At 46.8% G+C, this 10,086-nt stretch overlaps 1 protein-coding gene and 1 pseudogene across 1 annotated transcript in view; both read right to left on the reverse strand.

Moving 5' to 3' along the window:
* Nucleotides 1-4,098: 4,098 nt before the first annotated feature.
* On the reverse strand, nucleotides 4,099-5,987 carry LOC132254451 (probable cytochrome c biosynthesis protein; annotated as a pseudogene).
* Nucleotides 5,988-9,359: 3,372 nt separating this feature from the next.
* The window catches only part of LOC132254519 (NADH dehydrogenase [ubiquinone] iron-sulfur protein 2), a 2,434-nt gene continuing 1,707 nt past the window's right edge, over nucleotides 9,360-10,086 (reverse strand). The window contains exon 1 of the mRNA XM_059740357.1: nucleotides 9,360-10,086. This exon is cut by the window's right edge and continues 1,707 nt beyond it. The gene's annotated coding sequence lies outside the window, so the exon portion shown is untranslated.

Here is a 10,086-nt window from a genome sequence, read left to right on the forward strand (position 1 = left end):
CCGAAGGAACGCAAAGGGCTTTTTCAGCAGGCTGATGAATGAATGTGAATAGCACCATGAGAAAAGGATTATGATCGTTAGAATGCCACAACAAGATCTTAATCTTTCTCCCTTGCCCGATAGCCTTTGCCTCTTCCTTCGGTTCGCTAACCAAGGAAAGGTGCATTGTAGTGTACTTATTTGTCTGTTGGCTTGTTCTTTTTCGCCGCAAGTCGAGCTGGCTAAATTTTTTCCTATATTTGAAGTCTTGTTCTGTATGTCTTATGAGATACTACGGGGGGACTTTCGATCGCCATTTTGCGGTCCCCTTTCCTGTGTCACTCACCCGATGCGGCTTACCACGCTGCATTCCTTCTTTTCATAGAAGAATTCTTAATAGAAGGGACGCGGGGGCAGCCCCCAGTACTTAACCACGTTCTTCATAAACAAGCGTGCGACCTCATCCGCAGTGCAGTCGGCAGATGCCGCCATGAAGGTGGCATACTTTGAAAATATATCGACCACCACCATGATGCTTCCAAGCCCATCCACCCTGGGCAAGCAAGAGATGAAATCCATAGTAACACTTTGATGGTCTGGTGAGGATAGGCAAAGGATCTAGCTCTCCTCCTGGCTTCTTATGTTCTATTTTGTCTTGTTGACACACAAGACAGGGTTGGACATAGCTTTCCACGTCTTATTTCATCTGAGGCCAATAAAATCGAGCGCGAAGCAACGCCATTGTTCGATGCTGACCGGGGTGTCCTGCCCAGCGAGTGTCGTGACACTCCTTCAACAAGTCCATACGTATGTTATCCCACCTTGGGACGAAAAGAGTATTCCCCTTGGTGTAGAGCAGACCATCCTTTTCCCAAAAGCGACATTTTTCTTCCTTGACAGCTTCTAGTAGGCTCCTAGCTACTGCGTCATATTTTATAACCTCCTTTCTCCTATCAGAAAAGGTGCTCCTAAACTGGCTCACAGCAGTTATCTCCTGTAGCTTCAAGCTCACAAGCTCTACAAAAGATACGGTAGAGCTAGGACAGTTATTGTATGAGGTCTACCCAATGCTAGCATCAAACTGGCATGCCCAGTAACGCATGTGTGGTATTTGAAACGTCTTCCTAGTTATATCGCAAATCTTTTAGATAAACCTCTTAAAGAATTAGAAGGCCTAAAAGATCTTATATTTTCTCTTCTAAATAAAAGAAAAATATTATTGTGACAAATGAGTCGATGGGGAAAATAAGAATCCCCATCTCGAAAATGATAAAAGAATTTGATCAAGTACTCGGAAATTGGGTCTGTTGATTCGGAATCACGGGATGGGTAGATGTAATAGATGATGAATCCATTTTTTTTTCTACCTCTGTAACTCTATCTTTGTGAGTGCCTTCTATAAGGATAATGACTGATGAACCAAAAACTGTCAATTGGTATTTTTTCTTATCCTCGTATCTTGCAAAAATTGAAACTTAGGTAAGTTTTTTAAAAACTTTATTATTATATATATATATAAATAACGTATCTCATTTAGCTTCTTCATGCTTACTATAACTAGTTATTTCGGTTTTCTACTGGCGGCTTCAACTATAACCCCAGCTCTTTTTATTGGTCTGAGCAAGATACGAGTTATTCGAAATTCATTGAATGAACAATTCATAAAAATAAATGTTTCTGTGAGATTCCAGGTATGGAATACTGCCTTCCCGCGTCAATTGCCAATTCTTGGTCATTGAGATTCATGGGCGATTCGGATGTTTATTTAGGTGCTTAACGCCCTCTCGTTTTTCCCCTTTCAAACAAATCGAAATGATTGAAGTTTTTCTATTTAGAATCGTGTTAGGTCTAATTCCTATTACTTTGGCTGGATTCTTCGTAACTGCATATTTACAAGACAAAGGCGGTGATCAGTTGGACCTTTGATTAATTAACATCTCTTTTTTCCTCCTTTCTTTAATCCGCAGGAGGGTGGTCGTAGATCAGGCTGATCTTTGATCAGAAGTGCTCGTAGATCAGGCTTATTGTAAATCAGGGTGCTCTACGATCAACTTTGTTGAGGGCTGATCGCAGATCTTAGTGGGCGTAGAGAGGCAGCAGGTTGATTGTAAATCAGGGTTTTATCCGAGAGGAAGAAACCTATGATTGACTGTGAAGAATCGGTAGAAACTGACTACGCCAAAGGAGGTAGTTCCCTAGATCAAGCTTGATCGAGACAAGATGAGAGACATTCGCTATAGAGAAGAGGGACGGTTGTGAGGATGATGAGGCAGACACATTCTAAAACTAAAGCGATGCGGCTCCAAGGAATAAAGAAGTCGATAAATGAGAGAGGAAAAGAAAATAATCAAGAAGAGAAGAAAGAGGAATAAGAGAGAAGTACCTGAGGTTGTGGTATGGACAACAACTAGGGTTGTGTGGTAGTTGAGACTCCGCCCCTTCTTCTTCAGTAAAGCCGAGCTCTTTGGCTCGCCCCTCTCTCTAAATAAAGGGGCTTACGTCTTTTTAGAGAGAGGGCCTCGCTAGGGTCCCGTTCATGTTAATGTAAATCCATAAGTAGCCTCTCTTTTGTTATCCTACCTTCAGAGCAACCTACCCTATCTTCTCTCTCTTCACTTGAGTGAGTCACGGAGGACTACCCCAATGGATAGCATATCAAGCCCTGTTTGATGAGGAGGTTTGGAACCCTCCATTCATCTTCGGGTTGGTTCAGCTACATTTGCATGTGCCCCCCTAGGCTTATTAAGCTATCTAGATATCTATATCTTTTGCTCGGCTTTGGCCTCGCTCCCGAGAAGAGGTAGATAGGCCGAACCCCTTTGATCTCTAGAATCGAATAGAGCGTCAATTCTGGCGCCCTTCCAACACAGAAAAGAATCGCCGCGAGCTCTCTTTCATAACATCATCTTAGGGCGGTCTCGCTCCTCTTTCCTTCCTTCCGCAGTTGCGGTCTCATTGTACCCAGGATCCCGCAACTTCGACTTTTTTTTCCACCAGGAGGGGTTCGAACCCGAGACTTCTGGCGTGACGGACCAGGACTCTAACCAACTTAGCGATTTCCCGCCGAAATGCTCTCTCAATGAGAGCTCATACTAAAAAGAAAAAGGAAAGGTGGCAACCTTGAATTGACTTTTGAAGCAACTGTTAAAGACTGAAAGACAGCTTTCTTACTATACTATAAGGTAAGAGCACTGGCCCCCTATCACAACAAGGCAGATAAGGCACTTAGCCAACCTTTTAGATTGAATAAAGTGATCTACGACCAACCTCACCTCTCTTTCTTACCCGCCCTTATTAGTAGTAGGCAACCTTTCTTTCTCGCCCTTCTTCCAGCTTTTTCCAGATAAAGGGCTAATAGAGTTACGCTTTCTTAGTACATTGCCTTTCATTACCAACCAGTCGTCTTACAGCATGAAGTTACCTGATGTTCGCTACTACTAATAAGAGCGGAGAGATGTTAGCCTTTCGCTATTAGTAAGCACTCCCCTAGTTTTGACCTAATGAGCTTTCTTTACGTTGAGTTAACGCGGCGGGTTCGCCTAGATGCCTAGTGGAGAACGAGCTGGTGGGAAAGAGCTGGAGATCATGAAAAGCATTTCCACACAAGGAGGCAGGCGGCTGGGAAGCTTCGCTTCTAGAATGCCGACTACATGGGAACAGATGTTGTATAGGTTGATTCTTATTCTTGCTGCCCGCTCGATTTCGAGATGTTCCCGAGAAGAAAGAGCTTGCGAGAAAGCTCGTCAGTGGAAATGGTAAAAAGTATCGATTCCGAGGAAGAAGAATCTGTTCCCATGTAGTCGGGGTCGACCACAATTTCCCAAGTAAGAAAGATAAAAAATGGAACTAATTGGAAGGAAAAGGAGGGCTTCGATCCATTGTGATTCGGTTCCTTGGTGTGGAGGGATCTCTGCCATAAAACAAAGAGCTCGTAGGCCTTATTCTGCAGATCAAAGAGCGACGTAATTCCCCATTCATCCGAAGTAGTCTTTTAGTATAGAACAGAGGCATTCTGGGCCGACTACTACGACTACATGCGCATCTAGTGCAGTGGCTTGGAATAAAAACCTTGACCATCTTCCGATAAAGAAGATACTGATCAAACGTTGTAGGCGCGGACTGCTCTACATTCAGCCACGCCACAGTGACCCCCGAACTTCTTCTAGTTGCGGGACGAAATCCGGCAGCCAATTGCTGGCTCTGAATAACCAGCCCAGCAATAAGTTCAATTCTTCCATAACATACCGGGGCTGGGTTGCGCGCGAGCCGAGTGACGTAGGTGCCTTCGCACCACAACCATATCTTTTTTATAGGTTATACGGCCCGATGCCTGCAGCTTCATCTGGAATAAAAGAATCAGAGATATGCCAGTCATTAGAAGGAAGAACCGCCATAAAAAGATTCCTCGTGTATCATCTGTAGCAAAACTATGAACGGGAGCTAGCAATCCGGACCGTATGTAAGAGGTTCCTGAGACACAGCATGGAAGAGTCACAATATTAAGAAGCGAGGTCCAATAATAAAGAGGGGGTCTAATTACTGAATGAATACGAGCTGTGGCTAATACCCGAGGCATAAAAGAAGCATTTTCTACGGGATCCCGAAACCACCAGCCACCCCGACCTAATTCATGATGAGCCCACCAACTTCCTGGTAAGATGCCTACGGTTAAAAACCACCGACATGTCAAGATCCAAATTAGAATAGGTTCCTGGTCCTGGTCAGAGACCACTGTGTTCGCGTCGGCGGTCTAACAAAGAGGCGAAGTAGTGGTATCTTTCTTTCCATTACGAACGACACGCTTCGCCTGCTCCCTCCTCATGTCCACTAGCGCTCCTGTCCAGAGCGAAGAGAAGGCGAAAAAGCGCCGCCGAAGCTGCATGAGCAGGCTTATATTTGTACGCAACAATAGAGCAGGATAGCATTTTACGTCCACATGTTTGAATTTGAGGGTAAAGAGCTCGCTTGTTATACGGGATCCGACGTATCCAGCAGAGCGAAGCAGCGTTCCATTCTTTTCGGCGGCATCCTTCTGCATTGGTGGCGAGTGGAATGCCACAATCCCATTCCAAATTTTTGATCTACATAAGCCAAAGCCCATAGCACTGGCGACGTCTCCGGCATAAATGCAAGGAGGATGTATAGCTGATATAGGATCTTGTGGAACAGGATTAGATTCTGCAAGCGGTTCGGTACAAACGAAGAAATTTCGAACAAAAGGATCGGAACTCGCTGATAGGAAAGGAGAGAAAAACAAAGCAATGCCAAGAGCTCCGTCAATCCACTGTTCATCGATAGACGAAGCTCTCTCTTTATCATCTCGTGCCAGATGCAACAAAGGATGAGTCCTTTTTCCTTCTCGCGAACCACGAGAGCGCCTAGCGCCCAGAGGAGCAAAGCTCATTTTCCTTTCAGGGTAAAGCGTCGCATAAAAAAGGGCTGGCCCGTTAAAAGTCTGGTTCCTTCGCGAACGAAGTTCAGAATCAACAAGGGTTCATAGAACGAAGGGAGTGTACAACTGGGGCGCAGCCCCACTTTTTTGTTCGTAACGAGGGAGAGATAGAATGGAGTTCTTCACGAAGTTCGAGACAAAGGAATAAAAAAGAATTTCTCTATGGCCTCCTCGTTTTGAGACATTATGGCTTTGGGGTCGACACCGGTAACAAAGAAGGAATCCATAAAAACTTGGGATCCGACACCATGAAAAAATACTACCCTCATGATTAGACCATGTCCCTGTGATTTGATAAAAGAAAGGTGCATTAGCGGTTAATACGTTGTAATTGGATAAGTTATTATCAATATGACGGAACGAAAGACCAAGGAAAGAAAGAAGAATGCACCAAAATGCAGGTGCTGCACCAAACGCTGGTGGTTGTTTCGTGTTGTAAGTGAATGCAACGAAAAGACACGGAAATAACGAATAATGAAACAATTCATATATTGACATTTCGTGCTCATTTAAAAATTTCTTGTTATTCCCATCATCTGGTAACCACAGGATGATCCACAAGAAAGGTGGCAGGATTCGAACCTATGGTCGGCCCGCCCCTGACCTGCTGGGTTGGGTGGCCGGGTTAGCACCCCTCGTCGCCTCTGTACCCGAAACAGATGCGCTGCGCTACCCAGCGCGTAACCTTGTCTCCCCTACCCCTCTTCTGGTTGTGCCATTACCAATCGCGGGTAACCCCCGAGGCGGCCGCCCCTGACCTAATAAGAACGATTATCCTTATGACCAAACAAGGACCAGCTTACTTACTTCTCGAGCGAGAGTTCCACGATCCCAACCAGCAACTTGTTGGGAGTAGGGGCATCAAAGCTTGCCCAACCTAGTAAAGGGGCTTGGAGATAGAGGGTTTTCTGGGGGAGATACAGTTTCCAGGTTGGATTTTTGAGATCAAATAGGACTAGTTGGGTAGATAGAGGTGGTGAAATCTAACCTTTGCATCGATGTTTGGCAGGACGGGTCGCTTGAGTGTCAAAACCAAGCGGTGGAATAAAAACCTTGGCTTATCGAACCAGCGTATGCCCATTCCTCCTTTGATGACTCCTAGTAGATAAAGTCTAAATTTTCCAATGTGGATTGAAAGGAAATTGGGGAACATAGAGCACTTTTGACAAAGAAAGGGTGGTCGTAGATCAGGCTGATCTTTGAGAAGAAGTGGTCGTAGAGAAGGCTGATCTATGAGAAGAAGTGGTCGTAGAGAAGGCTGATCTATGAGAAGAAGTGGTCGGAACGAGAGGGCTGATCTATGATCAGGTTGGTCGTAGATCTTTAGAGGGTTGGTCTACGATCAAGGTTTTTGGCTCGCAATAAAGCTAGGGTCCTGATCGAGCAACTAGTAGTCCTATCTATCTACCTCTCCAGACACAATATCTTGAGTACCTATGATGGTGACCACATCTGCTGGCATGTGATGTTTGGACATAGAATCGAGTCCTTGTGAATGGGCAGAGCCAGGTGCTCTTATTTTACGACGGTAGGGACGATTGCTTCCATTACTGACCAGAAAGACACCAATTTCTCCTTTAGGTGCTTCAACTGCGGTATAGGTAGAAGGAGCTGGTACGGAAAAACCTTCTGTATAAGGTTCGAAATGGTGAATTGAGGTAGAGTAGACCGATGATCCTGTAGTCATTTGGCCGGCTATTGAAAGAAAAAGCTTGCATCTGCTCCCCCCCTATTATATAACCGGTCCCATCTCTCTCCAGACCTAACGTGGTAGTTTCCCATCATAGGGCTTTCTATCTATAGATTGAGCTATTACCAAGGAGCTAATTCGTTCAAAACTCAGTTGACTGCTTCTATAGATAAGGCGGAGCGTCCTTGGCTCAGCATTATAGCACATAGGGCTTCGGCGCTACTACAGCGCTTCGCTAACTCGAAGCGCCTCGCTATGAGAATCTAGCTTCGCTAACGCTCGGCTAAGTCTTGAACCTTCGCGCTGACCGTTCGCTTTCTCAGTAGCAAAAGCGCTTCTCTTTGCCCCTTAAGTAGAAGAAAGAGATTTTTTGTTTTATTGCTCCCGCTTCCTCATCTGCGCTCGTCAAGCCAACTTTGCTTTTTGGGAGGTGAAACAGCGGTTGAAGCGGACATTTCGAAATTACAGCATCGAAGATATATTTCTATATATACACGGTCACGGTTATCCCGGACTGCGTTCCGGATAAAGTAGCCTACTTGAAAGAAAGGGCGGGCACTCTCGTGTTTCAACCCCACTATACTATTCATAGTTGTGGGGCACTGTGTACTTACAGACTCTACGATAAGCAAGTGAATGGGGCCGGTGCGTGGCGAACGGAACGGTTCATCAATCCCTGATCTTCGACCACCCTCAACCCCCTAAATCGGAAGAGGGGTACTTTACAAATAGGGGTTAATTGCTTCGCACCTGACTGTAATAACCCTCTCAATACCTTATTGGAGCTTTGTAACTAGTGGCCGGTTTCCCGTCGCTAGAGCGTTTTCCCAGTGCGCGGAGCCCCAACGAGGAAGGTGTTAGTGGTTTATCATTGGGTCAATAATGCTAATCCCTCTTTTTGTGCTACTCCTACTCCTAGGGGAGGAAGAAGATAAGAAAACGCGAAGCGTTCTTGATCTACGACCAACCTGTTGCTTCTAAAGGCTGCCCTCTCTCGGCTGGATGTTGGTCCAGCCTACTACGAGGATCTTGTATCCAGCAACCCAACCTAGTAAAAGGTTTTGGCTTGCCCCTTGTATAGGTTTCTTAACGCCCTTATTATTAGAGAAAGGGTGGTCGGAATGAGAAGGCTGATCTATGATCTTAGTGGGCTCCGAGAGGCTGGTGCGCAGGAGTGCACTTCCATTTTCCCTTTACTAGTAGGGGGGGTCCCGTGGTTCCTATGCCGCCGCGTTTCCCGGTCCTTTTCTTTTAGTGCTTCGACCCGAAGCGATAGCTTCTAGCTAGTTCAGTGGATAAGATGGTTGCGCTCCAGCTCACTCAAGAATGGGACGACAGTGGTCCGCCGGCAAGCTCGTTCTGATCTTGGACGCAGTACATTGGAATCCTGAAGCACCACCACGAACGCTACCGCGCGTCCGCCTGCGGTGCGGTAAGGCACCACCCTGTTGTGCCAGCAGCCAACTCCGGCATGTCAGCTTAGTTATACTCATCAAGCCACTTACTTGATGTCTAGCTTCCCAACTGGTAGACGGTTCCTTTTCCCCCAGATCAATGAAGAAGGGAGAAGTCAGTTGATTCTTCCGAAGAACCGGAAGCGAAGCGCTATGCCGGGGCGGGGGGACGGGAAAAGAAACGGCTCCGAAGAAAGAAATTGGGGTTCCCAATGCTTCTCCACGCCCAACGAGATGCGCCAACCTCGGGATGCTTTACTCCTAACCCCACAAGGTTCCGAGACGGAGCTTAACCTGAGTCTCGGTTAAGAACGGCGATGATCTACGTTTCACACGGCGCACGATTCCATGGATAGTTTCATTCGACATCGTGATGGAGGACATAGCTTACGATCATCGGCTTTGATCATGCCACTAGGCATTTGATTAGGACATTGCACAATGATCCGAACACTTTGTCGCATCTCTTCGATACGGATACAGTAACGATCATAGCGATCCCCTCTGGTACCTACTGGTACGTCAGGATCCGATTGGTCATGAACATCGTAAGGTGCTGCTCTTCGCGAATCCCAACATACCCCTGGTTGGAATGGGTAGGCCCACCACTTCACTTTCACTTAGGCCCAGGCCAAGTCAGTGGGGGGACCCTGTCGGGCTCCTTCCCCCCAAAAAAACAAACTGTACGTGAGAGTTTCCCTTCATACGGCTCGAATCATTCTCAGATGCCCCGAGAGGCATCCTTTCCTTGTTTGTTGGGTTGGTTCACGCGCGCGCAAACGAGCACCGGCCGCAACAGCAGGGAACTATGACCAATAGAGTAAGACACTTAGCTACATCCGCACGCAAAAGGAATGTGGTTCTGGTTGAGGCTTTCTTTCCCTTATTAGTAAAGGGGGCGCGGGACGTTCGCGGAGTCCGTGCCTTCCGTACCACCACAAGACTGGTCGTTCTTGGGCGGATCCCGCTCCTAAACATAAGGGATAGGGGGAAGGGCCTATCATATCAAAAGGGTTGTAAAAAGAGAACCCGATCGCCTATTTCATTCGACGTTCCGGGACAAGCCCGATTCGACCTACTTTTGGATAACAAGAAGGCGAGCGGATCTGCTTTGATCAAGGAAAAAGCCCAGTCAGCCACCAACTCGGTGCAGGTCACGTGACCTACAGCTCGGCCTTCGCTTTTTGAGGTTTCCTCTACCCACATCTCTATGTGCCCGCAGCACTTCCATATGGAGAAAGATAGGCTTACCATGTTCCATCAATAGCACCTAACCTATGCCGATTTTGGCGGACCGTGCTCCACCCCGGTGAACTCATGCGGTTCCGACGTGCCTAGAGGGCAGAGGCGAATCCGTTCACGGTCCGTAGGACCAACACCATTCGAAGGTGGGTGGCCCGCCCCGCCTAGAACAGTCATGTTTGACTGGGCTTACACACATTCGCTCACTTACGCTGTCCCCCCTCAGCTCACCCTAGCCCCGGGCCTTTTGCTCTTATAACGTAAGCTCC

This window comes from Vitis vinifera, chromosome 10, assembly GCF_030704535.1.
Source record: "Vitis vinifera cultivar Pinot Noir 40024 chromosome 10, ASM3070453v1".
Lineage (NCBI taxonomy): Eukaryota > Viridiplantae > Streptophyta > Magnoliopsida > Vitales > Vitaceae > Vitis > Vitis vinifera.